Genomic DNA, 24,914 nt, shown 5'->3' on the forward strand with positions numbered 1-24,914 from the left:
GTGAACCAAAGGAAAATTGAATTGGTTCACAATGAAAATTTAGCATAATACTAAAGATTTTTATTTGAAATGTAACATGACATTATACAGGACTTGTATGACTGGGAAAGGCTGATGTGGGGAGAATTGCACACAAGTTGGAAATCTGAGTATTTCACCATTATACATAATTTAATTATGTGAATTATAGAAAAACCTTCAGTGGATTTGATAAATACTATCTGTGGTTCTTAAAGAAATATAACAATAAGAAGTGATCAGAAAACACAAAGAGATTATAATCTACTTTGGGCCATGAAACAATCACCATGACTAAATCCCAGATCCATTAAAACAGAAAAGAACCATACTTCCCAAGAGGTTATATCATTTACCCTTGTAAATTACAACTTTTCCAAACCTAAGAGATGGGGGTGTAATTTTTTTTTTAATTTATGGAATTTTAAAAAAGCTTTCCTATAACATAGTACAAGAAAAAAGACTATTTTATACAAAACTGCAAATCTACTATGTGCAATTTGCATGTTTGCATGTTATCTCTTCTATTAGGCTGGGAGCTGCAAGGACTCTGTTCTGTTTTTCTTTGGATCCCCAGTGCTTAGCACAGTGCCTGGCACCTAGATGGCATTTAATAAATACCATTTACTAATTGATTAGGCTTACCCTACCACAACCCACCTTTAATGATTCTATTGCATACAATATATTTCTATGCAATTTAATAATTTTGTTGTTCAGTCACTTCAGTTATGTTCAGCTCTTCAAGAACACATTGGGTTTTTCTTGGCAAAGATACTTGAGTAGTTTGTTTCCTACTCCAATTCATTTTATAGATGAGTGAACTGAGCAATTTGTCTAGGGTCACACAAATAATAAATGTCTGAGGCCGGTCCCTAGAAATCAAACAGCATTTTCTGTCTCCAGGCTGGCGCAATAACTACTAACGTATTGCCAATTTAATAATAAATTTATTAATAAGGAAGCACTTAGGTATTGTTGCAGATGGATTGCTGACCTGGAATCACAAAGATTAATTTATATCTTGCATCAGAATGCTTGTTAGATTATGACCTGGGGTAATTCTAAATGTCTATTTGCCTCAATTTTTTTTCACCTGTAAAATGATGATAATTATAATATTTACTTTCCAAGGTGGTTATGAGGATAAAATATGATATTTTACAAGTCCATTAGAAACCTAAAAACACTATATATATCCTAACAGCTAGTAGAAGTAGTGGTGGTCATAGTCATAATCATATTCATATTAGTAACATTAATTGTGCTACTGCTGCTGGTGGTGGTGTTGATGGTAGTAGTAGTAATGGGGATGGAAGTTGTGGTAGAGGAATTAGTACTGTTAGTACTAATTAGTAGCAGTAGTAATAGTAGTAGTAATGCTTGAAGTATATTACTAATGGTTGTGTTGGGGGGGGGGTGAGGTAGTATTGATGGGGTAAAAGGAGGCAAAAGGAATAATAGTAGTGGGAGGTGATAGTAATGGTTGTGAAAGCAGGAGTAATAGTAGTGATGGTGGTGATAGGGGTGGTTATGTTGGTGGGGATGGTAAGTGGGTATTAATGGTAGGAGTAGTGGTAATAATAAAATTATTCAGAGTAGAGAATTAGCAGTTGGTGGTGATAGTGGTGGTAGTAGAAGGAGGAGAAAGAAGAGTGTAATATTGGCAGTATCAACAAAAGTGGTGATGTTTGTTAATAGTAGATTTATATTTTTTCTTATCACCTTTACATTCATGAAATGTAATTATGAATAATTTAATATATCAGGCTGTTCAGTAAATAATAAACTAATTACAACTTATTAGCTAGGATAGCCATGATTGTGCGTGAGGGATTCTTCTCATTGTTGATTTCGTCTACTGTGACAAATGAATAACTCTGAGAGATAGAGTTTCTGGATAATTAATAAGCAGTTTATTAATTAAGCTATTCATTAATCAATAAATTGGTGATCAATGTTTTCTATAGGTAACAAAAGACCCCAAGAAAGATCTTTACATGCTTAAAAAACTTCTGAAAGATATCAATTTTGATTGGTGGGTATTTAAAAAAGAGATGTTCTAAAAAACTTCATCTCTTCTTACTGAGAATGTTGTTTGATCATGAGACTCAGCAACTTTTAGCAGTTTGTGAAGGGGAAAGTCATCTCCATCAGGACATCCCTAACTTGCTTTATCTTTCATAATCTGCGTCATCCTAAACTCTAAGAGGGGACCAAAGACATAGAGTTCCTTCCCTAAGGGTAAAGGCTCACTCAAAATGGATTTTTTATACTATAAACAGAAATTAGGTTTTTTAGTTAGATGGGATCCTGCTCAAGGTTGAGGAGAATTTTCCTTACTATAAGAGATGGGTCCTACAGAGATGGGTTGACCTAAAAAGAGCTGGGATTCAAAACAGAAATTAGGAGAAAAGCCTGGATCACAAATGAAAATTAGTTATTAATCTAATAGCATATAATAATTCTTTCATTATTTAATGACAAGCAATCACTTTTATTGGCTTATTTTTTGAAGAATGCTTGGGAGGGTAATATTCTTTGTATTCATTAAGTAATCAATCATTAACTAGCACTTAATAAGTGCTTGTTATATATAAAGCACTATACTAGATATTACACATACAAATACAAAAATGAAAGAGTCCTTAATCACAAAAAAACTTACTTTCTATCAGAGGATTTGGCATGCACAAAAATGCCTGATATATAGTATGCTCTTAATAAATCTTTTTTTTTTTTTTACTTCACTTAAATTATGGAAAGATGGTACATACCGGGAAAATGAGGGAAAAAATCTATTATAGGGAGTCATACCTGAAGTGAACTTTAAAGTGTGCTAGGAATTCCAAGGGATTAGGAAGGGAGAGCATTCTGGGAATTGAGAGCAGCCTCTGAAAAGGTAAGGAAGCTGGGGACATACTATTGTGATGGGGAAGAGGAAGCAGACTAGTTTGGCTGGAGCAAAGTGCATGACAGGAAATGTGTAATCAGCTTGGAAAGATAGCCAGCAACTAAATAGTGAGGACCATTTATTTTAACTTAAGGGCAATGGAGGACCAATGAAGGGTCTTAATCAGAAGAGTGACATGGCAGATCTCTGTTTTAGGAAAATCACTTTGATAGATGTGGAGAGAATGGATTGGAAATGGGAGGAAATGGACACAGGTAGCCCAATTAGAAGGATGATAAAAAATGAGCAAGGATTTATTAAGCACTTGTTGTATGTATACTTGAATTGAGATGTGGGGTATAGAAAACAATAAGAAGATCCTGTCCCTCAGTAATTAGCCATGTATTTGGAGAAATAAAACAAATATCTTAGAAGGAAGCAGACAGAATAAATTCTGACTAAAATAACAGTAAGTAAGTAATACAGTGTAAACCAGTCTTATATGCCTCAAATATGCCTCATGGATAACCCGAAGGGAGAAATAGTAGCATTAATCATTAGAACAGGCAAAGTAGTTTGGGAAAAATAAGAACCAGAGCAAACTAAGCCTTTAACCATTTCAATAGGCTTCTGATTGATTTGCTCTATCATAGCACAATAAATTGATAGGGTGATAAAAGTGAAGACATGAAAAAGTTCAGCTTAGAGATCAACCTAGTACAATCCTGTTATTCTTCAGATAAGAAGAGTTGAGATAAGAGGTAGGACTTGACAGGATCATACACTTAACAAATCCACAAATAGAACTCAGGGTCCCTGACTCCCAGGTCAATTATTCTTTCTTTCCATGTTTCTTTTGATACTTTTAACGAGGATACTTTAACAGTGGTGCAGGGATAAAGTTCTTTTTTTGAAGAAAAATAAGACTCTCTTGTATATACTTTGTAAATTAAGTTAGGTAGATGTATAATATATTTTTAAATGCTATTCACTTGGCAATATATTGGCTTTGGTGATTAGTAAGTTAAATTTTGGTCATTTGGATAATTTGCTTATCCATATTTCTCATTTCCTAACAAAACCAGATATTACACAACATAATTGCATTGTGATATGGAGCTAGAGAGGTTAATTACAATCTCTAAATTCTATTAGAAGTCAGGCTTTAGTACTTGACAACTTACTTCTTGCTATAGAACCAATATGTGCAGGCTCAGTGAAAAGAAAGTTAGTGCTCAGATATCCCAGCTGTGTGATTGATGAGACACCAGCCATAGGCTCTAGAGTACAGCACTTAGAAAAAAGGAAAATGGGAAGATTCTTCCAAATAATGTTTCTCAAATTTTTTCAAAAAGTTACTAGCAAATTCTGACAGGAAGTAGCAGTGAGTGGGGGGGAGGGAAATTACTATGAAAGAAACTACAAAGTAAAACCTGTATTACTCAAGTACATAAATTCCATCTTAACAATTTATCAGAGATGTTGCCAAAGGTAAAAGGAATAGAAGAGGAAGGGAGAGGGCTAGCTACCCAAAATAAGATAATGCTGACTAAAAATAATGTACTACATGCTAGAAACAAGAAATCAAGCTTTTAATGCAAACTTCTAATATTTATCATATTTTAGATTACTATGCACTAGTAAGAAAAATGGCAGATATGTGTGTGTGTGTGTGTGTGTGTGTGTGTGTGTGTATATACACACACACAGTAATAATGCTGAAAGGAATTGTAAATAATCATCTGATAAAATTCCATTATTTTTTGGATCTGAGTTTAAAATGTCTTTCTTAAGCCCAGGAAACAGTGGGCTAGAATGTAGTTCCACTGTCTAGTAATTCTATTATTGGTTCTTCTTGGACTAGTTTATAGGTCTTTTTGAAGACTAATCATATATATTTGAAAATATCTCATTCAAATTCATTCTTCCTATTGGAATTTGTATTATCTAGAGGCCAGAGGGCAGCAGATAGTAACAATAATAATTCAGTTTTCTTGATTGTTTTAAATTTTACAAAGTACTTCCTTTCTAATAAGCCCATGAGGTTAAAAAGCACAAGGATTTCCAGCCTTATTTAGCAGATGCTTCCTTGTGGTGAGGAGGTGTCTCTGATTTCTTGAAGATCATAAGAACAGAACAAAAGCTCTCACAAAGGTTATTAATATGGAAAGGCTTTGAATTTTGACTTAGGAATGATTTTTGGTTTGTAGCCTTTATACTTGTGTTTGCAGTTTTACTACCACAAGATGCATCACTAGCTAATAATTGTTTGGGGCACTTGCAACTCATGAATACCCCATACAATGGCATTAGAGAGCTTTGAACTCTATTATTTATTAATGAAAGTAGTGCCACAAATATAAAATCATAATTTCTGAAGTGCTGATATAGAAGCTGTTAATTTAAAGAGGTTAAGTGTGTTACCTAAAATTATATAATCAACAAATATGCAAGCCAGAACTCTAACCCAGATCTGCCAGCATCAAAATTAAAACTCTTACTAGTACATTGGTGGCATTCATGCCAAATCTATCAGCATTATAAACCCAACCCAGAGGAAAATAGAAGTTTCATTCCTCATATGTCAAACCTTGGACAATGGATATTTTGCTTCTGACCTCATTAGTCCCTTCTTTCCCATGCAGCCTTCTTTTAGTCAAAGGGACTTCAATTCCCTTATCCTCTCAGTATCAATGAAGGGGCTTCTATCAGTTTCTTTCCACTAACATGTGGTCCAGAACTCCAACCATGTCTAAAATAGGGAAGAGATGATCAGGAAGATGAGAAATATGTAGAGCAAGAAAGGAAAAGAAAAAAAAGAGCCTCTTTTCCTCAAAAGACAAAAAACAGAAAAAAGAAAGAAGAGAAAAATCTGGGAAAAGATAAATCAAAAATGAAACAAAATCATGTAAAATGGAGAGTTGGAAAGAGAATAAATGGGTACATAGAGAAACAAAAAAGAAAGAAAAAAGAAAAGGAAAATTGAAAAAATAAATTTAAAAAAAGAGAAAGAGGGGGAAAAAGAAAAGTGAGAAGGAAAGAGAGGAAAAGAAGGAAAGGGGAAAGACATGTAAACATTATTTTCTAATATCCTCAGCATCCCTAGAATTACTTAGTGTACATTGCCAAAGTATTATAAGCACCAAATACATGAAAGAATTTCACTTTCCTCATACATTCTATGTTCTCACCACCTTCTAATCCAGATGAAAGAGTAGTATAGTAGTCACTAATTGTACTATAACAGCATTTAATTTTTAAAGACTCTTACTACATTGCAAAAACAAAACAAACAAACAAAAAACTCCTCTTGTTTGGTATAAGGTAATAACAATATACTCAATAAGAAAAAAAATGCACCTTTGATGAGGATTCATAAGGTGCTGTGGCATCAGCAGAAAGACTGTACATGCTGGTAGAATAATTGTATTTTTGTCATTTAAAACTATATAAAAATACATGTTGATTGCAAAATCACCAAGTTGTCTCTGTGTATACAAAGTCATGGATAAATTAATAAACTCATCACTGTGCCAATCCAATCCCAAATCAGTAAGCCTATTTAGTTCTTATAAAGTGATGTTACATTGATTTAATGATGCTATTAGTGATATTTGCAGTGATTGTGCAAGTATAAACAATTAGTATTTGGTATACTGTTCCTCGGTAGAAAAAACACCTAATTCCACTAATTGCCTCTAGTTCTGCTTCTATTAACTGCACACTTTGTACATGCTAATAATCTTATTATCAACTGCTGCTGAGTTAATTAAAATTCATGTCTACTTGTATAATTCAAAATATAAATATAAATCTTGATCAATTTAAAAAAATATTTTGTAAACATAATTTTGTAATAGAAACTATTTTATTCTGTAAAACAGCATACCGGAATTCTAGCCCTTCCTTTGCCTCAATTATGGGACCATGGATAAGTCACAACCCCTAGAGCTTCCACTTTCTTTTTCTTTTTGTTGTTTGACTATACATAATTACAGGACTGTACTAAATTATCTCTAACATTGCTTCTAGTTCTAGTTCTAGTTTTAGTCTGAAATGTCTAATGGAGTTTGGTGGGAAGGAGAGGGAAAAAGACTGGAAAATAATGTTTTGATTTCTAAATATTATATATTTATTCAAAATGTCAATGTCAAACATATGTGAAAGTCTTCAGAATGCAGTTTTTAAAAATTCCAGAATATTCTTATTCTATTTAGCATAATCCTTAAAAAAATGGGGAAGGAGGGAATACAATCTGTGAATAAAGGCCAGCAAGGTTGGCACTAATTCATACTGAAAGCTTTGAACACATCATTAAAGAAATGGTTAATTAATGTCTAGAAAAGGAAGTAGTGAACCCAAAGCAAGAATAGCTCCAGAAAGAATTTTTGTACCAGAATAACTTGACATACTTTTGGGACATTGTATTTAAACTTATTGATCAAGGGGTGGCAACCTTTTAGATTAAGTAAATTACAAAATCCCTCATGCTAGCTTGATGGAGAGATGTTAACTGAACCATTATATCATTGAATGAATTCAAGCCTGATTTACTACATGGAATAAAAGAGTAGTCATATATACTCTGATTTCAACTTTGTAGGAGGTTCTTAGTGCACATTGTTTTAATCATCGACTTGGCTAAAGATATTGATGGCAGTATGATTATCTAATCTATAGGTGAAATCAAGCTAGGAGATAAAATATGGATAAATGAGTAAAGATTTTAAAATGGCTTGATATTTAAATAGAGATAAATATAAAATCTTCATAACCAACATTTTAAAATGTGGGAGGTGTATACCTCAGAGATTTTAGTGGATTGCAAACTCAATATAAGTCAATAGAAAATACAATAGTAGTCTGCATTAAAAGATGAATGACATCTAGAACTAAACTAGCAGTTTCTTTTTTCTTCTTGGAAGAGATACTGGAGTCAATTGTCATTCCTTTCTCTAGCTCAATTTATAGATGAAGAAACTGAGACAAAAGGGTTAAGTGACTTATCCAGGGTCACACAGGCAGCAAATGTCTGAAGTCAGATTTGAACTTAAGAAATAAGTTTTCCTGACTCCAGGCTTGGCACTCTATCTACTGTGCCACCTAGCTACCCATAGTTCTAACATATTCTATCTTGATTAGATGGAAATATATACTTTAGTTATATGTGCAACCCACATTCTGAGTAGGATAATAATAAGATAAAAATATCTAGAAGAGGGTAATCAGAATGGTGAAGAGCTCTCAAGTTCATGCTTGGTGAAAAAGGGTTGAAAGAATAGGGTATTTACTTGAAGGGACAATTTAGAGAACACATAATAACTGTTCTCAACTATTTGAAGGATTATAATATGAAGTAAGGAATTAAACTTTTTCTATTTGCCCTCAGTAGAAAAAACTATGATTAATTGATAGAAATTGCAAAGAGATAAATTTATCCTTGATATAAGAAATAATTTCTTAACAATTAATTAAATTTCTGGCTAAGATGGCTAATTGTATAGGAGACAGTCAAATAGGAAAATACACACACAAATATGCCCCTCCTCCCCACAGATGTGTTGTTATTAATGGATAGGTAAGAGGAGAATATTCTATTTTACCCCAACATTTCCATAATTTTTTACTAAACCATACAAGAGTCATTCTTTAGTAATGAAAAAGAACATAAATTTGAGATGTTGTTGCTGCTGCTGTTGTAGTCCATTTTCAAAGAGGCCCAAAAATACCATAAATAATTGCATGGGAATTGAATTTAAGTTTGGGATTGTTGCATAAAGTTGTCATTCTCACTTTGTCTTCTAGAGTTATGAGAGTGTAATGATAAGACAAAAGTCAGTGACTGACAATAGACTGGGATGCAGTAAATGAACTATTTCTCTTCAAAATCAGATCAAGTTCTCAGTGCTCCATAATATCTACATCTGCTGCCTTCAGGACTCTTGTAGCAAATTGTTCTCATATACTCATTACACCAAAGGAAATCTTTATTGTTTGGGTAAGAAATATCCCTAATTTACCAACGGATTTGAGATTACCTTGAATCTGATTCATCCTGTTTACTAAGATGGTTTAACTGGGTTGTGTCTGCTACACATGCCAGTTTCTTGAAGTCACAGGTGAATTGGGTAACAGGTGGACACTAATGTGGATGAGCAGCCCTGAAAATGTCTAAGCAAGTCATCATACCAGAAATTCAAGTCCTCCTTGCATGATCCTGCCTATATTTTAGAGGTTTTTCTTCAGGGATTTCAAGCTAATGCAATTGTACTCTTAATTGTTTCTTTAGCATAAAATCTATAAAACAGAAGAGGAGAGAAACACATGAACAAAAAAACAGATTAAAAAAAAAAAGTAATTGAATGAGGGAGTAGCTGATTAAATCCCCAGTGACAAAGAAGAAAAAAAATATAGGCCCTGTCAATTACCCTTTTTATAGCAATTCCTATGTCTATCAATGCTTTACCAACAAACGAGTATATGCTTTATTAAAATAGCATAAATTTAACATCCAACAGATTTGCAATTTGCTATTTTCTTGAATATGTAGAGTATTCATTTTTTTTTTTTCGCAAATGAGTAGATACAAACCTTATAACTGGTAGGGATTTCTTTAGCTTCTTTAGTCCCCTATTTTGCTAACCCTGGTGTGTCAAAAGAAAATTATATAAAGAATTATTTTGCTGTCCAGCAAGAATTATTTGAATTTTAAAATATCATTTTTAACTGCAGTCAAAAGTGACAATGAACACAGTTCTCAACAACATTTTGGCATTAAAATGTCATAGAATAATTTAACTAAGACCAATATTATCAGTAATAAAGAAATTAAGATGTTAGATATGACTAATCTTCACTGGCCAGAGTTCCAAGAAGATTGAGTCTAATTGGAACCAATTTGAAATGAGAACAAATTCTCTTAACTCTTTCAATGTATTCCCAAAGCATTTATACTATCCATGTGATTTTGGCAGACAGAGATCTCTGTTCCTAGTACTTTTGTCTTGCTCTAGAATTATGTAAATGATGTCATTATGAGACACATGGGGCATTATGCTTTTAAACAGATATGTGTGCTTTTTTCAAGTCATGGCAGCAAAATACTATTTTGTTTATTTCAAATAGCTTGAGACAATACAAGGTTATTTTTTTTCCTATGTTCTGGTCTGATCTCTAAGAATAACTATGTCCTTGAATTAAGGACATAATTGTTATTTCTATTCATTCATTCATTATAAAATGTGAACCTTATTCATAATCTGGTCAAATTTCTGTTATAATGACTATAAATCACTGAACTAGTCCAGTGTTGAAGATGCTGAAGTGGTACACTTCAAATTCTATAAAACTTTAGATAAACAGATTGTAGAATCACTGCCCAAGTGGGAACAAGTCCTATCTTCTTTGCTAACTCATTATAGGTGAATTCTCAAAATCTAAAGTACCTTTTCTTGCATTTCATTTTTTTTTTTGGTCTTTTCACTTATTTCAAGTGCATCTAACTATATTTGCATCTCTCACAGATGTTTTTCCAAACTATGTTGATACTGCATATGGTTTTGAAATACTTATTCTATTTTTCAACAATTGAAAAGGATTTATCAGTCCATTTGCAGGAAATCCTTTCTACAAGTTTATTGGTTTCTGAAACTAAATAAATATACTCAGTTAACTTTAAAATTATTTGTATACCTAAATAGTGAAAAACAAAATCTCTTAAGGTGACTGAGAAATATATTCCTAATTCAATTTTGTCTAAGATATAGGATAGATAGATTTTGCTCTATCATATCTTTTCCAACTGGCTTTCTCTCAGTTTACTGACTTCCGAAATACCATTCTTAAAAGTAATTTATAGGGTTTATGATTTGATTTTTGTATAAATATAAGCCATCTTTGGATAGTCTATTTTAAGTGGACATTTTAGTCATTCGTATTTGCTATTTTCACATATGGATCTGAAGAGATACCCCAACTTCCACTTATTTAAATGGGGTCCCAGTCCTTAGCTACTATGTCCTCTCAGTTCTCCAGAGGTAGCCTAGAGATTTTGTTGGAATTGCCTTTTTAGTATCTAAGTGAGGCACTAAAGGCTCACTGGTGGCCTCTGCTACTATCATCTAAAAATCATTTAATTAACTAGACTTAAGTTGTTCTTTGGAAAGATTATTTGCTAAGAAGAAATGATACAAATCATTCTCCCAAAAGCAATGGGTACAGTCTTCCACAGGTATATACAAACTCCAGGGGAAATTGAGTGAAGGGTTACAAAACACATTTGGCAAAGACTAATTCACAATTCCTTATTGCTGGAAATTCCTTTCTCTGATTCATGGAATACTTAAGAAATTCTCTACGTCTGGTTTATTCATTTTAAGGGGCTCTTTGTAGACTTGTAAATATATATATATTTATATACAGTTTATTGTTGGTTCCTCTTGTAAACACTGATACCAGTAACTATTGCCCCAGCGGACAATGTATAGATGGCTGGGGAATGATGGGAAGTCCAAATTTCCCTAGAGTACCTTCCTCTCGCTAAGTAGAAGATAATTCTTAAACTAAAATATTTTTTTTCCCAGACCATACCACCCCAAACCTTGGCCCTAACTTCCTCCTAGAGAGAATTATTGTAAAATGTTCCTTTTAAAAATTGCTTGCTGAAAAACAAATGTCTGTTAGATGTTTAAACTACTCGCATTACATTATTTTATAGAGGCTCGATATTGTCAATTTCATTAATTTGAACACTTTTCCTATCATATAATTCAAGTTAATTAAGAAAACAAGTCAATTTCATATTTGAGCTAAAATATGAGTGGTTGATAGAAACTTGTTTTCATCTCATTAAGATATCAGAGAATCAAATCACTTAAAATGGGGTGGAGTAACTTTATTGGTTTACTTACTCAAACCCTGTCATACTCTGAATAAATTTATATTTTTGCAGAAGAGATGATTTTGATAGGAATATTTTCTAGAAAAGTAAACAAGAGCCCCCACCCAAAGTGAAAAGGAGATAGTGATAGAGCCCAAAACATAAGCTTGATTACATAACGGTTATGTTAAGTATAGATCCCCGATCATCCATAATATAGTTAAGGCTATTGAATAAAGCACAACCATTTTCTCCTCTAGCTGACTAATAACATTATTTCCTGAATTTGAAAATGCTATGACTTATAAATGTACCCATAGAGATAACTACAAAGAATTTATAAGTTTCAAGATTGATTTAGGGATTAATTTTTCAATTTTGAGTCAAGAGTTATAGAAAATTTGGCATTTTTCTGTCAATTCTTTTCAACATCATAATCCACTTTTAGAGTCACCAAATAGCCTATTAAACAAATAAGGTTATCCATCCTTCCCTTTTATTATTCAGAAGATAATTTTTAAAATCATTATTAATTGAATTTAGTAAATTTAATCATCCCTAGATTTACTCAGGAGGCAACTCCCTTACTCCCCTGCAGGAGGTTCTACTTTCACTGCAATGGAAATTATAGTTTAAAAAAAAAAAAAAAAAAAAAAAAAAAAAACTTTGCAATTTTTAGAGAATGTGTGGTTCAGAAAAAAAAGAAGAAAAAAGCTGCTAAAAGGATGAACATCTTGGGTGGGGGTCTGGACTGGGGGCCCTGACCCATGAGCCTATTTCTAGGCAGAGTTATCTGGTCTATCTGGTATACCCTTATCTAAAAATGCTTCCCTAAAGCTGACTAAAATTTTCACCTCAGTTTGTTATTTCAACAATTTGTAATTTCAACAATTAGAAATTCATTTGAGATAACTAGCTTTCTTTTAAAACATACAAACAACTCTAGGAGAAATAAGGATTTACTGATTATTTACACATTAGTATGAATTAGATCAATCAGGCTATTTTCCTTTTCAAATCTAACAAATAACAATGGCACCCTAAAGAGTTCAGAAAATAAAATGGAGTTTAGGATAGGTCAGGGTGGTCAGAATGTGGCAACTAGTATTTAGGGGCCTGAGGAAAATAAAATTTAGAAAAAAAAATGAATGAATGACAAAGGCATTACCTATTGCAAAATTTTGCTAAGGATCCAGAATATCTTGCACCCACTGAACTGGAAAGAATTCCCTTTCTATCATTTCCTTAAAAACTTCTTATCATCCTGGGCTGTCAAGACCTCACACTTTGGTAAACAGCTTATAGACTATAACTTATCTATATTCTCAGTTAAATAGACTGGCCTGAGAATTTAACAAACTATTATAAAATTGTTTCTAGTTCGTAGCTTCTGAATTGTAAACAACTGATGTATAGATCTTTACAACACATCTTTTATTTCACAAATGAGAGACTGACTGTAGCAGGCAATCAGAATTAGGACTGTAGTAATTTTAATCTCTGTTATAAATATATCTTTTCACAGTGTTCAGCATGTAGTATGTGTTTATAATAAACGTCTGTTACTTTAGAAATTGAAACTATACACACTTTAACTGGGGTGGGGACAAACTGGTTTTACGATGTCCCCCAGTGGTATGTGTAAAGAACAGCAGCGAAGGTAGGAGATCCTAGGTATATTACGATGAGGAAAAAGTGAAAGGAAAAAAGAGCCCTTCTAGATAGATGAAAAACAGGAAGGAGAGAAACAACATCCTCAGTCATAAATGGAAAACAAAACACAACACCCTGGGCTCTTGCAAAAGGATGAGCCGTGTTCTGCCTGGTAAAGAAAAGAAAGAAGGAAAAAGCAGCAAATGCCAATGAACTGGAAAGAATAGGTACCAGCTCCTTAAAAACTGCAAATGAAGGACAGAGGCTCATTGAATTCTCTTCCTTTTAATAGAGGTTCATAGAAAGGTTTAGTAGGTTCTCACTGTCTAAGATTCTAAATGAGGGGCTAAGGGAGAGAAGGGTTGGATAATCACAGGAATGAAACTCTGACAAAGCAAACAAATAATTCTGATAAGAAAGGGAATGAGGAGCTGCAAAGGAGACAAATGTAGATATACAGGTAACTCACTGACCAATTCAGATGTTTACAAGAAGTACAGAAGATAGGAAAAAATGTCTGGGAAGGGATAAAAATTATATAAACACAGAAAATCTCTCTCTCTCTCTCTCTTTCTCTCTCTCTCTCTCTCTCTCTCTCTCTCTCTCTCTCTCTCTTTCTCTCTCTCTTTCTTTCTCTCTCTCTCTCTCTCTCATTTCACTCCTCTCTTGCTATCCTTTCTTACTTTCTCTCCATTTTTGCCTCTCTTGGATGCTGTCAGGATTGCTAAAGTAAAGAATGTGCTGACTTAGAAATTTTTAAAAATATATTTTTAGAGAAATTGTAGTTCAGAAAAATAAAAAAAGATGTGAAAAGCAGAAGCAGTTTTTAGGGGAGCTGACCCTGGGAGTGAATTCTTCAACAGGATTGTCTGGTAACCCCCAATATGAAAATTATTTTTCCAACCTTACTAAGTTTTTTATTTTCTTCTGTTATACTGCCTTACATTTCACCAGTTAAAGATTCATTTAATATTAGAGAAAAAAGATAAAATAGTATAAAATCATTACTGAAGTTAGATGGAATGATAACAGTGGATGGTTTAAAAAACCTATCTTCTCAAATTCTGTTTTGCTTCTGCTTTCTCTATCAATAAACAATGTGACATAGTTATTGGGAGCTGACCTCAAAGCTTACTAAGAATTGAGTTTAAATACTTACTCTGACACAAACTATCTCTGTAACCCTGGGTAAGTCACTTAAACTTGATGCTCAAGGCAACTCTCTAAAATTATAAAATTTTTCCTTTCTCATCTCTTCAATATTCTGGCATCCTCTGAGATCTCACTCCCCCCTAAAGACAGTTTATCACATGATACATTTTCTAGTACTGGCCACAATTCTGGTCATACCTAATCCCCAAACGCTACACAATGGTTGTGGTGATGAAGTTAAAATATCTTTCTCTCCCTATCATTACTTCTAAACCTTCCCTCTATCATTATCAAGAAGCAATCTTCCCTTCTTTAGGGTTTTTTCAGTCCAGATTTATTAGCCAATCAAGATTCTGGTAGCCATTTTTCATTGCTTAAAGAATTTCTCTCCTTTCTCAATGAGTTCAAGGCTTGACTAATAGTCCTCCTTTCTATCCTGAAACTTTCCCACATAGTAGGAGATTTTAACATAAGATTGATGCTTTCTCTACTCTACCTATTTTCTCTGTTAATCCAATTCCTTTGACCTACTCCTCCATGAATATCAATTGAACATAGCAATTGCTACAACATCATTGTAATTACTTCTCAAGTTCTCTATTCATACACTACAAAATGCTCTATATACCATAATGTTTTGTCATTCTGTTTTTCTCTAACACTGTTCTTCATACTCATAGTGTTACCTCCATCCCTTTAATTTTTTTTTTTCCCAGACCATCTCCCCTATCCTGACTATGCTCTCCTATTTTAATCTCTTGATGAATCAATTTGTTTATACATCCTTTTCTACTATGGAATCCTGTGGCCACTGAACATATTTTACTAAAATCCAATATTAAATTCCTCCAACAATCTGCTTTCTTGTCTACTATTTAAATATCACTGAATGAAGCTGGAAAAAATCATGAAACTGTGCTGTCTGGACCTATTACAAATACAGTTCGTGTTATATAATCTGAACTGGACTCTCAAAGGCAATTCTTTTTACAATTCCCTAAAGGATTTCTTAACACATTCTCCCTAGGAACTATTTCATACATTTCTATCACTTCTTGAACTCTTTTTTCTTTAGCTCTTACTTGAGGAAAAAAAAAGCCCATTCTCTGTGAACTTCTCTTGTCCACTAGTCTTCATATCATGTTACTCAAGTATCTTTTCCCACTATCTCTTCTTTTGCTCCCATGTCTAAGGAAAATTTGTGCTTTTTTTTTCTTGCCACAACAAACCTCTCTACAACACATGAACTTAATCCCAACCATATTCTCCAGCACATTTATCCCACTCTCTCTTCTTCAGTCTTTTCCCTACCTACTGGTTCCTCCCTTGATGAGTATGCATATAGGAATGCTGCTTTCCTTTAGAAAACCTCCATTTTAATCTTACGATCCTCCTTAACTTTTTTTTCCTTATATTCCTCCCCTCCTCATGAAACCATTTTGAAAAAGCTATCTATACCCAATGTCTTGACTTCTCTTCCTACTTGCTTCTAAATGCTCTGTAGTCTGTCTTCTGAACTCATTATTCAATTGTTTTCTACAAAATTACAAGTGATCTCTTAATCTCCAAACTTGTCATTTTTTTTCAGTCCCTAACCTTCTTACTTTTTTGCAATCTCTGACAAATTGATAAAACTTCATTTCTAGATACTTTCTCCTCCCTCTTGGCTCTATCAGAAGCTCTACTTTTCTATCTAAATAGGACAATCTCAGCAACTCCCATCAGTCCAATTATCAACTCAGTGTGCATGATATGTATATATAGATCCATAAATCCATATATCCAGCTTTAGTCTTTCTCCTCATATACAGCCACATATCATCAGGTGACTATTGGAAATCTCAAACAGGTTGTCTTATAAACATTTCAAATTCAATATGTTCAAGATAGAATGTATCTTTTCCTGAAACTTTCTTCTTTTCTCAACTTTCTGATTACTATTAAGGACATCACCACTTTCTAAGTCACTCCAGTTTACCACATTAACTCTTCTCCAACACTTACCTTACATTTCTAATATGTTTAAGATTATTTTATAATTTATATTATATCTAATTAATATATTAATTACATTTAATTAATACCACATTTATATTTAATATGTCTAATATGTCAAATATTTCTACTTTGATACTAAAAAATGTACATAATAACACACTTTGAGTTTAATCTCCATTATTAATTTTTTATACAAAGCTTTCTTATGTCTGGATAAACAAACAGCAAATCAAGCCCTGATTTGTACCATTTGATTATTTCTGAGGTATAAATGCTCAAATGGCTCCATCTTACCCCTGTTTGAATTCTACCACTATGTTTAAAATCAATACTTAATTTGGCTACATGACTTCCCTTTTTTTTTCAACATTCTCCAAATCTACCAACATCACTAGCCTACTCAACAACTACCTGAACATGTGTCCCAAAGGAGATTTTAACATAAGCTGATCAAATTACATATAGTTGATGGGGAAAAATTCCCATTCACTCTCCACATCTCTCACACCATCAGACTTTCATTTTGTCCCCTGATCATCACAGTGGTGGACTGTGATCTTTGAATGGCTGCTAAATTCCTCTCCATTTGACTCCACATTCCCCAAGCTCCTCGTTATCCTTTACACTTCAACTTAACTCAAATTTTTTTCTTCAAATTTCGTGTTGATGTATCCTTTGTTAAAATTTGTGGGCTTAGGGGCAGCTAGATGGTGCAGTGGATTGAGTGCTGGTCCTGAGTTTAGGAGAACCTGAGTTCAGATATAGCCTCAGATACTTAATACTTTCTAGTTATGTGTCACTTAATACCAACTACCTCAAAAAATAAATAAAATTTATGGGCTTTTCTCAATAATTATCCTTCACTAACTCTATAATATGCATATGCCTGTATATTTCTATTTGACATAATAATCTTCTCCTTTGAAATATTTACTCTTTTCTCTCTGGTTGTTGAAATGGGCCAGAATTCTGGAGAAATTCTTACAATAAGGTGTTAACTCAGTGGAAATGATAACACAATGGTTATCTAGTTAAGCATGGTGATTAATAGTTTTCTAGTTCAGTACATGTACTTAGTACTTAATATAGTTCTACAGGATTGACACCTATTCTGTAAGATTCATACTTATGATGATGTAATTATAATAGAGTATATAAAAAGCCAATAAGGACAAAGAGAGAGACATGCCATCTTTGGTCAGACTCCTGGTGGTTCTCCTGTGGGACTGGAACATACTCGGGAAGACAGAGACCTGGAGGCTGGAGCACAAGCTCCCAGACTCAGGGAAACTTCAAAACAGAGACCATCATGGTGGTCCTCCTGCCTCCCCCACAGAAAGCAAGACACATTCCAAAGGACCTCCAGAAAACTAGCCCGGGCCCCAGGCCCGGAGACAATAAAGACTTTTGGACTTTATTTCTGGCTTTTCTCGTGGTGATTATTCTGCTGAAACAAAGGCTGGTCCAAAGACCTCCAGAAAACCAACCAGAACATTACAGGTTGTCATGAAATTATTCTTATAAGGTTCTTCCACCTGACTGTTCCTTTTAGCCTCCTTTGCTGGATAAACATCTACATCATTATCCCTAACTCTGTATAGATCTGCCCTGGGTGATCTGTAATAAGATCTTATACACTTCTTAGCTATAGACTCCATCAGAGCCTATATTGTTATTATCTCTATGAAAAAGACTTATATATCTATACATTTAGCCTCAAGCTCCCCATTGAGTTCTAGTTTTATATTACCAATTGCCTATGGGTTTTATCCAATGGCATGTTCCATGTTTTCAAATTCCAGATTTCTAAAGGAGAATTCATTATGATTCTACCTCAAATCATATTCTTTCAAACTTCTATTAAACTTCTATGTCCTATTATTACCATATTTTTGATCACTCAAATTTGTAACCAGCATTATCACTTAAATCTTCAATTCTCCTCACCCCATATATCAAATCAGTTTACAAATCATGCTATTTTTAACTTCACTTACATCTTCTGTATATATGTATCTATACATATATATATATATACATACATATATGTGTATGTATGTATATATATATATATATATATATATATATATATATATATATATATATATATATAAAATACCCAAGACATTGGGTATAGATAGCTTTTTCAAAATGGTTTCATGAGGAAGGGAGGAATATAAGAAAAAGAAAAGTTAAGGAGGATCATAAGGTTATTGTATATAAAATATACATTATCCCAGTTCACGTCCTTGTTACTTCTCATCTGGACTATTGCAATAATGTCAAAATTGGTCTTCTTGCCTCAAGTCCCTTCTTTCCCTAATCCATTACCCACAGAACAGCTAAGTGATTTTCCTTTACCATATGGCATTCCCTCATTCAATAAACTCAGATAGCTTCCTATAGACTCTTGAATCAAATATTTTTTAATGTCATCACTTTAATTTTTGTATTTTTATAACATATAGAACTGTTATTATAGTAGATTATATAATTAAAATGTACATTTAAATATGTACCAAAGCAATATTATGTTTTAATTGCCAAAAAATCATATCCCAAAAAGTTTGAAGATGTCTGATCTAGACAAGAGTTTGTGTGAAATAAGATGTAACAAAATTTAAGAGACTGAAATCTTACTATGAATCTATAGAAATGACATGGAAGACAAAAAACCTAATGCATTGCAAGATGATTTAAGGAGGTAAAGTGTCCAGAATGAGGGGGATATTTCCATTATGCTCTATTATCATCAAGGATTGTCTAGAGGACTGTTTTATTCTGAGAACTAGATTTTAGAGGAGTCATTAAGAGAATAATAGATCTTGTCCAGAGAATGATGACCAGGATGGTGACATAACCAGAGATCCTTTCGTATAACATTCAACTGAAGGTACTAGTTGTATATGACAGAAAAGAAAAAAATTGAGGAAATGGTCCGGTATGCTCATACATTCTATATAGTCTAATCTGGATCTAAAATTGGAAGGTAACCCAGTGGCCCAGATTTTACAGATGAGGAACCTGGGGTCCAAGGAGCTTAAGTGACTCTTCCAATAATAGAGATAATAATATGTGTCAGAGAAAGAGGGCTTAGTGTTTTTTTTTTCCTTATCTTCATTGGACAATATAAATAATATCATTTTAGTGACATTTAATATTTAATATTTTACTTTGTAATACCATCTCATTTAATTTTTATGACAACCTTGGCTGTTGGGTGCTATTATTTATTATTTTAAGATAAATACATGTTGTTAAACAAAGAGCAAGTGACTTTCTTAGAATCACACAATTTGTATCTGAAACAAGATTTGAACTCAGATCAAGAAGAATTTGAACTTGGTTCCAACTCCATCTATTGTATCACCTAGGTATCAGACAGGAGGAGTAGGAATAATGAATTAAAATTGCAGTGGTGGTTTTCACATTAAAACAAGGGAAAAAATCTGAACATTATAGCCATGCAAATCTATTATGTAAGAATAATAAAAGTGATCCTCATTGCTGGAGAAAAGAAAGGCTAGTCAACTACTTTTTGCTGATGTGGTAGAAAAGATGGTTATTGGGGTACAGAATTAGATGATCACTGAACTCCTTTTCAAAATTCTGAATCTGCGATTACTCAAAAATCTCAAATTAGTGTTCTTTCCTTTACAACATGTTGTTACCAAGGATTCTCTGGCTTCCTGAAATTATCTATTAAGAGTTTCAGTTCCCTCAGCAATACTTTTCAAACACCACAATTTCTACTTTCCTTATCAGCAATTCCTTCCACATTAATGGTGCGTGTAGATTTCCTCTGGATAATCAGCACAGTCACTGCCTACGGGGCCTGCCCTTGTTTGTTCATTGTCTCTTATTCTCACTGTCAGTATAGTCCACCCACTGCTGTCATTTCTTGGCCAGAATTGTCAATTTTTCCTTCTCTTATACTGCCTTCCAGTGAGTCCTTATGAATCCTTCCGTTAGGGAGTTCTTATTAGAATCTACCATCTTATTAGCTCCCATCATTCAATCCATGATGCTTGAGTCTATAAGATACTATTTTTTCTGCTGTCTCTTTGCTTCTCTAAGTTCCTTACAATGCCCACCCCACTCCCACTTTTTCCTAGCTTTCACAAGAATGGCAGTTTGTGAATGGAAAGAACCCCTTCCTCATTATCAGGACATGGGAGATAATGATTTTTTTTTTTTGACAGAAATGAATTATACCAGACTTTGGCATCTAATCCCATTTATTATCAACAGATTCAAAACACATTCAACTAACTGTGCAGTAAAAGCTTGTACAAATTTTATTACTACAGGTTCCCCTAACTTTTTTTTCTATGTGTGAATGTAAATATCCTTATATGTGGGATTTAATAAAACATAGAAAAAGTATACTAGTATATCATAATGATTAATTTTCATTACTGTGTTAAAGAGGTTTGAGATTCCTGCAAGAAAGGTACTATTTAAGCATAAAGCATCTTTGTTGCATCTACTACTTATGCAGCTTATAAATTATATCTCTAAATTTAGGAAGACAAAGCAAGTTTTCCCCACTGTCAGCATGTAAAGCCAATGTTGCTGTTCAAGAGCAAGTCTCATGTGTCATCAAAACAATTGCAAGCTAAGTTCTGATCCCATAATCGGTCCTGTTAGTGATGGCTGGTGGTGTGGCAGGCAGAAAGAACTGCCTGACTTTTAGATACCGGATTGAATTTTGGGTAGTGATACTGAGAAGAAAATGCATCCCTTGACATAATCTTACAAAATTAGTTGCTGATGAAACTTCTGACAATATGCAACATAAATAGAAAAATTCTATTGTACTTGCTAAGGGTATATATTTCTATATTGAATCAGGATGTTTATATAATCTGTATTAAATATAAAATGCAACAGCTGGAGCTTAATAACCATGGGAATTTCTATATTAAATCCACAAATGATTTTTTAAGCAAAATATTGGGCATCCTAAATGTCAGCATAATATTAAGCTTTAATAATATCAAGAATATAGAATATAAATGAAACATACTTACAAAAACTTATTTTGAAACTTTTACATTTATCTTACAAATGATTTTGTAAATTTTATCTCAGAAAGTGATGATTTTAATTTTTACAAATGGGATACCCTAGATTTCATGTTGCAGAATGTGTATGTGTGTGTGTGAGAGAGAAAGAGAGAGAGAGAGAGAGAGAGAGAGATTCTGGATGACACTTTGTCACACTATTGGATAGAAAAGGTCCTCTTGATCATCTTATTTATCCAATTTTTCTCCCTTAGATTTTTTTTTCTGGTATACATATAAAAACTGTCATGTGTGACTTAAAATTCATTTTTGGATGACTTTAAGGCACGGTATCCACATGCATTGGTAGCAAGTGATGAAAACATTTTGTTTACAAAGTTTGAAATAAGAGCGATGTATAGCACAGAATGGTTATCGTGTTAAATTTTAATAAGAAACCTATCATTATGTTCAAATTTAAATAATTAATTTTTCAAAAAAATTGTAACTGCAGCATTTATACTTCTTAATAATTAAATCTTAAAATCACATAGAATTTTATATGGCTATTTAAGTACTGTCATAAAAAATGAAATTGTATAGTTCTTTCTTACAGAAACCCATTGGCATGAAAGGTCATGGATTTGTAGTCAAATTCAAGGTATAGTTCAAGGTCCAGTTCTGCCACTGTATGATCCTGAACAAATGATTTCATCACTCTATACTAGTTGTCTTATTTCTAAAATAGAAAAGGAAACATGAAACTTGTACATTTTACTTCTTAGGGTTTTTATGAGGAAAGCACTTTATGTAGCCTAACTTGCTGTAAAGGAAATAGGAAATGGGCACTCAGGTGGCATTTTGCCTTATTGATACATGCCTTCCATCTAGTGGAGACAAGAGTTAAACCACAAAACTGAGAGTAAGCTGATACATTTTGTAGAATTTATGGTTTCAAAGAATAATTTACAAGGAGGATTTTCTTTATATTTTCATAACACAAATGGCAAAAATTGAAATAGACATGAATATATCTAACTCATCTCTAATTATTTAAACAATATAGTTGAAAAAAAATTATCTTGATACCCTCAAGTTAACTTACTACATCTTTCCCTTCATTAGCAAACTTTTAGAAAGCATAGTCCACCATCTATCACTAACTTCACTTTTTCACCATCCACTCACATTATGGTTTGTAATGTGACTTCAAAATACGAAACTCTACTAAAACTTGTCTCTTAAGGGTCAATTACCTGATAACCTTTTTCTCAATCCATAGGCTCTTTAAAAACAATTGAATGAATGAAAAAGTTTTGATGGAGCTCTTACAATGTACAGGTCACTCCCCTAATCCCTAGGGATGATATCTTGTTAAATGAAGAAATATACCAATCTCCATTTCTGTCTGCTACTAGCCCATTTCCTTGTTGAGTTTCATTTTAGATTAAAAAACTATCTGGTATATGCATATATTTCAGAAGTTATTTGATGACAATAGAGGTTATAGGTTAGGGAACAGAGGACAAGAAACACACAAATCAGCAAGTTATGGCTACACTCTTGCAATTTCTGCTAGTTATTACTTCATAGATGGAACATAATAGAGATTTAATAAATGTTTGTTGATTGATTGTCATTGTTATTGATGTGATGCAGGATCTTCAACAAGAATTTCTACTAGAGGGAGTTATATTTTCAAATTTTCTAGTATTCATACTTGAAAATTTTTGAATAAATTAACAATGAAAGGATATTTAAAGATTAATCTGGCATTGGGTGAGAAAAAAAAGAAGACCTGAACCAGGAAGATCAGCTAAGAAGCTGATATAAAATCTGGCCATGAGATGAGATAGGTCTGGAATAAAATATTGATAGGAAGAATGGAAAGAAAAGAAATATTCAAGCCTTTCAATGGAAAAAAAATGTACATGATTTATCAAAGTTGCAATGTTAATGGTTCACAGACTCTTTGGGGATAATGCCCCATAAAACTGCTTCTGTAAACAGAAATTATACAAGGAAACACCCCCATGGGCAAAAATGGATGCTGGTTTTTACTGCTGTGTTGAAACAGCCTTAAGTTAGGACTTTGGGAGTTGCACATTATAGGGAATAAGAGCTGAAGATTAGCAAAAGAATACATTAATGTCAATAAGTACCTTAGACAGAAACATATCACTAGAAAAAATACAGGTGTTTGTCTTAGGGGGGAAAAAAAGACCTGGAGGAAATTAAGTCTGATTTACTTTTTGAACTGAACCATCTTTTCCTATATTGAAAAAATATATATACTTGAATTGTCAGAAATGTTGAGTTATTGTTATGACAAGTATGATTTTGATGTATTCATTTTCAATGGAAAATTATGTTGCAGCAGGGAACCCCTGAAGTTCCCTTAGAAGAGAACAATTTGGTCCCATAGCACACATAAGCATATTGTGGTGACTGATCTCAACAGAATAATCAGCCCTCTTCTCTTCTAAATCCCAATAGTTTTGATGCTCACAGATGTTTTCAAGACATTAACAAAGTAGGTTCTGTTCCTTGGTATTGGTTACTGATGCAGCTGTTTGGTTAATGAAGTCAGTATATTTTCAGTCTTAATTTTAGACACGTTTATTTTTGTTTGCATACAACAGCTGTGCTATAAGTACTAGGATTGATGTTCTTGGTAACCCTACAATAAGATTAAAATAATGTTGTATGCCCAGTTCAAGTGCTTTTAGTCCTTCACACTTCTTTTATATTTAGGAACACTTAGTTTTCAGGATATAATGACAAAAACTATGATGCTAATGAGTCATATTGGGCAAGTCCCTTGTTATTAAATTACTGAATACAGCTGGCATTTTATTAACTCAATTCTAACTTTAAAAATGTAAATTGTGTATTATAGTAACTACATAAATTCTTATATGTCAAGTAAGAATTGCAATAAAATAAGATATAGGTGAAAAAGTCTACATAAGAGCCTACTTTATTACATATATGGCTCATTTTGTGAAAACTGAAGCCTTTATAAGTTTGCAATTCTTGGGCACAGGTAATCAAAGGGGAAAAACATCAAAGGAGATGAAGTCAAATGCCTAATGTATCTTTTCAGGCAAGAAAATGAACCAAAAATGTTGATTGATATTATCATTTTTAAATGGCTTTTATTATATCCAATTCATTCTAGTTCAATTGAAGGAACTTTGTCTTCTATCACTATATGGAAGATCAGGCAATTTTGTTGGAAAAAATAGTATCAAAGAGTCTATTGCGCTTATAATGCTAATGACCTGTCCTTTTTTTGGCTAAGAAGAGCACACTG

Source organism: Antechinus flavipes, chromosome 3 (genome assembly GCF_016432865.1).
Source record: "Antechinus flavipes isolate AdamAnt ecotype Samford, QLD, Australia chromosome 3, AdamAnt_v2, whole genome shotgun sequence".
NCBI lineage: Eukaryota > Metazoa > Chordata > Mammalia > Dasyuromorphia > Dasyuridae > Antechinus > Antechinus flavipes.